Source organism: Equus przewalskii, chromosome 29, assembly GCF_037783145.1.
Source record: "Equus przewalskii isolate Varuska chromosome 29, EquPr2, whole genome shotgun sequence".
NCBI lineage: Eukaryota > Metazoa > Chordata > Mammalia > Perissodactyla > Equidae > Equus > Equus przewalskii.
In genome coordinates, this window is record NC_091859.1 from 15,921,632 (window position 1) to 15,929,652 (window position 8,021).

Sequence of the window (8,021 nt, forward strand, 5' to 3'; positions counted from 1 at the left end):
AGGGGCTGAGTGTATGAGAAGATCCACATAACTATTTAAGTTCCCACCTGGATGGACCATAGTGTAGATTGTTGGATGTCCCTAAGTTTGTTCTCCACTTCTTCCTCATTATTTTTGTTGTTATCACCATTTAGTGCATTCCAACTCCTAGCAAACTGTGTACAGTAGGGAGGAACCCTGCCTGGTCTTTGTGTGCCATCCTCTTACCTTCCGGTGTTAATCAGACAGTGTTCTGCTGCTGTTCATAAGGTTTTCATGGCCAATATTTTCAGAAGTGGGTGGCCAGGTTCTTCTTCCTAGGTTGTCTTAGTCTGGAAGCTCCTTTGAAACCTGGGTGACCCTACTGGTATTTGAAATACCAGTGGCATAGCTTCCAGCATCACAGCAACATGTAGCTGCCACAGTATGACAACTGAGAGAGTGGTGGTATGGTTCCTTGCAGAAACCAACCCAGGCTGCAGCAGAGAGAGTACCGAATCTTAACCACTTGACTTCCTCATTATTAGAAGTCCAAAATTTCAGCTGGGTACACGGCTGCCCAAACTAAAGACATTTCTCAGCTTCTCCTACAAAGAGGTATGGTTATGTAATTAAGTTCTGACCAATGAGATGTAAGCAGACACGATGTGTGTTACTTCTGAGATGTGTCCTTAAAGGTAGGGAACATGTCCTTCCTTATTTCTCTATCTTATTGCACAGAACATGAATGTAAGGTCTAGAGCTCCATCCATGAGGCTGAGGGTCATGTACCCAGTTCATCAACTGAGATAGAAAGTTGGAAGCCATCTGTGTCCCAGATGACTGAGAAGCCATCATTTCAGCCTCTATAGCTCAACTTTTATACAGAAAAACAAATATACATCTTGTTTAAGCCAGTGATATTTTTGAGTCCCTATTGCTCACAACAGAATATTTAGTCCAACTAATAAACCAATCTTATGTGCTTTCTTTTATCTGAAGACCTGAAAAAAATAATAAAGGAATAAGAATAAAGGCAGAAAACCATCATGTGATTCTTAATTCTAATTCCCCCGACCCTTTGAGGAAATGTGTCATATTCCGCCCTATGTGTATAGCAAATGAGTCTGAGAAAAGCTAAGAAGACAGGGTAGGAAGTTGAATCAGAAATGTAAGCTATGTACAGAGGCTGGATGAATGGTTTAGAAGCAGACCAACATGACTCACCTCCCTGAATGCTGTCCTCATAGTGAGTCAAAAGGAAAGATGTGGAGAAAGATGGAAAAGAAATTCAGATATGCATCCTGAAAGGGGCTATGCTAATTTTCCCAATTATCCTATCCATCTTTATCCATAAATGATTTCAAAGTGAAATGATGACCTTCATAAATTTTTAATTCGGTTCTGAGATAAAGGAAAGGGAAATGGCATCTTGCTTGAAAAGTGCTCCTCAGTGCACACATGCTGGCCCAAGAGGGCTATGGTTCTCACCCATGCAATTACCATCTCTATTAACGAAAGTTGTATTGATGAAACCCCGGCCACCATATTCCATCCTTTCATGAGCCTGTAGGCCTGAACAATGCTTAGAAACCATCCTGGGGATACCGCAACAATTATACAGCAAATAACATGTGCCCTCACCCATAATAAACTTCCATAATCATTTTCATAGATCCTATTGGCCAAAGCATTTTGAGACAAATATAGTTTAGCCCAGAAATTTAGTAATAGTAACTGCATAAATCAGTGAGTGTTTGTGTGTGAAGTTTTGGAGTTATAGGTAGAAGGAAGAGAAGCATAAATTCTTGTTAGAAGAAATTACCTAAATTCAATCAGAAGTCATTGCAACAACCCAAATGACCATACCTCTTATTCTAGCTCACTACATTAACCACATTACTTTTTGCCCCTAGCAGCAAGGCTGGTTACAGCCTAATTTAAATCCCTCACACATTATAATTCTCTTCTAAATGGGGTAAAGAGCACATGGTCTCAGTCACCTGCTAAACATATGACATGCGGTGTAAATTCATTTATTTGAACTTTAATATTAAAGGACTTTCTTGAATTTAAACCACCCGATACCAAGTTATGACTTCAATCCAAAACAGACATGCCCTGGAGAACTGAGACCTTTTCAAAGACAAAGAAGGCTTCTAACCTGTTCACAATTAGCCATTACATGCTACTAGGGGCTGTTTAATTGGGACTGCCACTCTCAATTAACCAGCGACAAGTGACTAGAAGAGTGAGTAACCAAAATTAGGTACACATGTTACCAATTATTTCTATTAGGGATCATAATGAAATTGGATGTTTTGCTTTGATTTTTCTTTCTTCTCTAGCTCCAAGAAGTTATATAAATTAAAGTAGCGAGGGAACAGAGCTTAAACATTACTTTTTCCCTCTAAGTGTAAAAGAACCATGTGCATTGAAACTCCTCCAGTTCTTCAGCTGTATGCCAATCTGACCTCAGCACTTACTATACAGTGGAACCAATCAGAATACCAGCTGAGGTCCCCAAAAACGACCAGGGGAGGCTCTTTGTGATTTTAACATAAGGCTTATTCCTCTTTTCTTCACTAAGTAATAACAGAGATCATTTAGCCAAGATACAAAATTCCCCTCCTGTTCACTGAAAAGCGAGAATATTCAATTTCTCTGTTGTGATTCACTAGGTATCTGATGGGTAATGTTTTGTTGGGGAGAAGCAAGAGGAAAGAAAGAGAAGCTGCAATGATGATGCATTTGGAGCTGGTTCAAATAGCCACCCTAGAATTTCACTTTGAATTTGAGTTTCCTGGATGGGACAACTTTAAAATTTGTATTTAATGTGTGTATTTGAACACACATTTTTAAATATACATACATATTTTAAATTGAGGGGTTGTACCAAGCATTGGATATAAATTGAGCATGAATGAAAGATAAACTTTAAAGAAAATATGTACCAGAGTGTGACTCAATTACCGTTAAGTATTAACCTGTTTCATATTTTCATTTGCGGTAAAAAAGAACTACCAGAATCCAGATATATTTTGAACTGTCATTTTTTTTCTCTATAAATATCAGCCAGCTCTTTCTAGATTCTATTGAAACAGTTCTCTTCCTGTGGTTGTGTTTCTCTGGTGATTTGACAGATTATAAGACACTAAGGGAATTTTTATGACTTTAAACTCTTTCATGGAGCATGGAGATACCATAATGTGTAGCTAATCCAAAGTTAAACAACTTTCCATGACTGGCCTTTATACATACCGAGAGTGCTGAGAATTTGAGCCTTCTGATTATGGGAAGGGCCAAATCAAGAACTCATGTTTTTTTCAAGTACAGAGAGAATCATGTAGATTGTCCCCAAATTTTTTCTGTAAGGGCCAGATAGTAAATATTTTAGGCTTTGCAGACCATGAGGTCACTGTTGCAACTACTCAACTCTGCCTTTGTAGTGAAAGCAACCACAGACAATATATAAACTATAGAGTGTGACTATAGCCCAATAAAACTTTATTTACAAAACAGACTGCAGGCCAGATTTGGCCCTTGGGGTCTATAGTTTGTCAGTCCCTGTTTTAACTCTAAAAGCTCTAATTCTCTCCAATCGTTTTTAACCTTCCATCTCACCACCCCAGAAAATAATCAGAGACTTTGATGTTGAGGAACAAAAGTTCAGACTTAGGGGCTGCCTGTGTGGTCGAGTGGTTAAGTTCGCACGCTCCACTGCAGGCGGCCCGGTGTTTCGTTGGTTCGAATCCTGGGCGCGGACATGGCACTGCTCATCAAACCACACTGAGGCAGCGTCCCACATGCCACAACTAGAAGGACCCACAACGAAGAATATGCAACTATGTACCGGGGGGCTTTGGGGAGAAAAGGGGAAAAAAAATAAAATCTTAAAAAAAAAGAAAAACCCATCTCAGTTTAAAAAAAAAAAGTTCAGACTTAAAGGGAATGATCTAGAATCATTTGGGGAGCTTGAAAAAAAATATTGATTTACATGTCCTACCCCTAATTTTTATTTAGTAAATCTTATATGGGTCCAAGAAACGTGAATATTTTTAAAGCTCTCCCAGTTGATTCTGATTCAAAGTCAGATTTGTGATTTTTTTAATCTACATAATGGCCCCAGCATTTCCAATAACTTTCTAACATTAGGAGTATCACCTCCTATTACTAGTCAGGGTAATTAATACTAGCTGGTACAACAGCAAACCCCAAGTCTCAGTGGCTCAACTCGGTAAAGTATTTCTGTCTCATATCACCCCCCTCTATCTTATAGCTATGCAGTATAGACCTCCTGGAAAAAAGAAACAGAAGAGGCAAACCAGTTCTTAGACGTCTCAGCGCAAATGTGACGCACATGGTAGTTCTGCTCACATTTCACTGGCCAAAACTATTCCTGTGGCTCCAAGCTAACTGCAAGGGAGGCTGGGAAAGGAAAGGAGTACATTAATATTTGGTAAGCTCTAACAGCCTTGGACACACCTGCCATATTTTTATCTGACTCGTCATCTGTAATTCTGGGATACCACCTGCCTTCTCTAGACCACACAGGAAGATGCTCAAAAAATGCTTGTCTGCCAAGTAAACTCTGAGCAACTCTGGAATAGACAGCTTAACATCCAAAACTATTACACCTAGCTTTTTGCAAAGGTTAGATTCTTGAAATTCTGAAGTGAAGCTGATTTTTAGAAATCAAATTGGTTTTTGGAGGGGTTTTTTTATTAGCTAGAAATTCATTGTGTGAAACTAGGGCTCTTGTGGTCTCTGGCTTCTGAACTGGATGCACACAGATAGGTGCCATGACAAAAGAAAACAGCAGTTAGTAGATTCGTGAATTGTCCTCATGTTTGCAATTACAAAGGTTGGATGTTGTTTTGTTTAAGTAACACCTGTTGTCTCCATGATACTCCCTATTAGAAGATGAAGATGAGAATGTAGAGATCACCAGCCAGTCCAGCAGCCAGAGCAGCTGATTCCCAGTTTTTAAAGGTGGAGGAAAATATCTAAATGGGAAGCATCTGCTTGAATATTGAGAGACATAGATATTTCAAAAGTTATAGCCCTCTTTAGAAAAAAAAGAGGCATCCCCCACCAAAAAGAAATGTTAGAGATCTTTAAGCTCTTAAGAGAGAAAATAGGGATTTCTGCTAAAGTAATATAGATTTCAGCTAGACGTTTGAAAAAGTCCCTAAATATTTAGGAAGGCTTGCAGCCTTCCCCACATAGAAACTGAGAAGCATAAGAAACCACTGACTGAGGGGAGTTTAGGGTTCTGAGAGGAAGAGCTAGTGGAGTACTTATGAAAATCACAACTTCATTTACCAATGATGACTTACGGTTGATAGTTGTCCACACACATGCTCTGCTTATTCAAAGGAAAAAGAATGCTAAGCAATAAAAGGTATCGTCCTTCAGTGCACAGCCCTTACTCAGTATAAACTGTGATCTTAAGCATTGCTCAAGACTGGTTTTCTTTAACAGACCTGGAAGCGATAACTAAAGTTGCTATTTAAGCCCTGCCTCTTAACCTTTCATCTCAGAGCCTGTATCCAAATCCCTTGTTTACTAACCTGATAACTCCCTCTCCACAGCTTATCTTTCATTTGATACAGCAATCTCAGTCTTCCCAAATAACCAGTCACCTTGGAGAAAGCACAAAGCATTTGCTCGGCCAATGTGGTAGCATTTGGCTGTTTCACCAACCCCAAGCGATCTCGGCTTATGTACAACTATAGCTATGACAAGGCTGTCTGTAATCCTTTCAACTGCCAGACTCATTGTCTAAATGCTGAAAACCCCTTCATAATTGTACATACACATAAAACCTGGCAAATAAACTGCCTTTTAAATATAATGAAGTTATCTCTGATCCATTCACCAGGAAATTATGTTACAAATAACTGTCATAGCCGGTGGCTTCCTCAGGATCTTCAAACCAACATCTTTTAAAGAAAAATAAACAAGATTTCTAGACTATCATGCTTGAAAGGATACCCTTATTCATACGGGAAGAGCAGTTTTTTTGTGTTTTTTTCTGTATCTTCTTTAGAATATTTACATGTCCGTAGACTCTGTATCTTACAATTACAGAAAGCTTACATATAAGGTTCATTTCCAACAGAAAACAGGTTAATAACCCTTCCATACATAAGGATGTGAAACTGTGAGCAATTATCTAGTGGAAGCACTCAAATTGCTAATTAAAATAATTTAATATGTAGAAATCAGGAGTTTATCATTTATACATCACAAAGCCTAGAACAAGTATATCGTAATTATATAGTTGAGAGAGTTAATTTGTTGATTAAAGTGTATTGCAAACAAATGCCTTTTCCCCTGATTTCAAGATCAACAGAAAGATTCTGAGATTTTACCACTTATTTAAGGTCACTGGGCTCATAAGTCACAGACATTTAGAGCAGACGTGATCTTGAGTGGTTATCTAAAAACGGCTTCACTTAACAGATGAAGAAAAGGACTTATGAGAAGAATTAAATCCAGGCCAAACTTCCCCAGCTTGATTCTACCTGACTCTATTCCTACACCCCCGTTTCCAGCTGAACATCAATAGCAGAGGGTGGGTTTCACTGATGCTTTGGGAAACTGGCAACTAGAAAGATGTTTGAGTGACAGGCATTCAGAGGCACTCCTAAAGGAAACAAGGATTATTGGCTTCGAAACAACCCAACTGCTATTTGCAAGTGCTGAAGGACAACTTTTTGCTCATCTGTTGAAATTTAGTTGCCTTAAAAATAACAAACATTCTCCACTAGTCCCTAACTCATTCTTGTTAACAGTGACAAATGAGTCATTGAGAAATGACTTTTGATGGCTTCCAGTTGCTTGGTGGATTTTTATAACTGCCTTTTACTGGGTCAAGGAGCAGCCATATGTAACTCTTTGGGGCCATTATTGGGTATAAACTCTGTGGCAACTGCACTTGCTACATCAGTCATTTAATTGGTTCAAGACTAATGCCAGGAAGACCAAAGCTAATATGCTCACAGACAGGATGCCTCAACACAAGCAGGAAAGAGAAATATCTGCCCTTGGCTCCAAGGAGGACCTTGTAAGAGGATGTGTAGATGGATGGGAACAAACCCATTACTGATACTCTATCTCAAGAGCATGATCTACTGACAAAGGGTCCCTCGCATTTTTATTTCTTTCTTTTTAGATTGGCACCTGAGCTAACATCTGTTGCCAATCTTTTTTTTTTTTTCCTTCTTCTTCTCCCCAAAGCTCCCCAGTACATAGTTGTATATTCTAATTGTAGGTCCTTCTAGCTGTGCTATGTGGGACACACCTCATCATGGCCTGATGAGTGGTGCCATGTCCACACCCAGGATCCGAACCAGCAAATCCCTGGGCTGCTGAATCCAAGCACGCGAACTTAACCACTCGGCCATGGGGCTGGCCCATTTATTTCTATATACAAAAGCCCTCATATATATCTGTACACTACTATCCAAGATAGAATCCTTTGAGTAATAAGATTTTGGAGATCTAATGTATTATTTCACAGGTCAGGAAGGAGGTCCAGAAAGTCTAAAATATTTACTCAAGATCACACAACTATTTACCAGCAGAACTCAGACAAGAACCCACTTCTCCTGATACTTATTCTAGTGGTTTTTTTTCATTACATCTACGGTTCACAATAATTCTTTAATACTTCTAACAGGTTTGTGTGTTAAAATGATCTTGCATGATGGCAACATTTAGATTCCTAATTATATTCTAGTCTAATTCTAATCTATTCCTGAAGATTCTTTTCTGATTGAAAAGTACCATTGTGGCTTATTGCTATAACTTCTCTTTTTCTCTTCATTAAAAAACTAGTTAAAAACAGAGTAACAAATTTATTGCTATGCCCTATTGTGTTAATAATGCCTGAACTAAAATAAAAATTGTTTTGTCGGTGAAAGGAACATGAGAGAAATATTTTAATTTCCTTTTAAAATGTTTTAAAGTTGATCTCATAATGATTACCTTTTGAAATATTGCTTATGCTCTCACTTTGAAAATTATTATGGGGTCTCTCTAAGGAAAAATGAGGA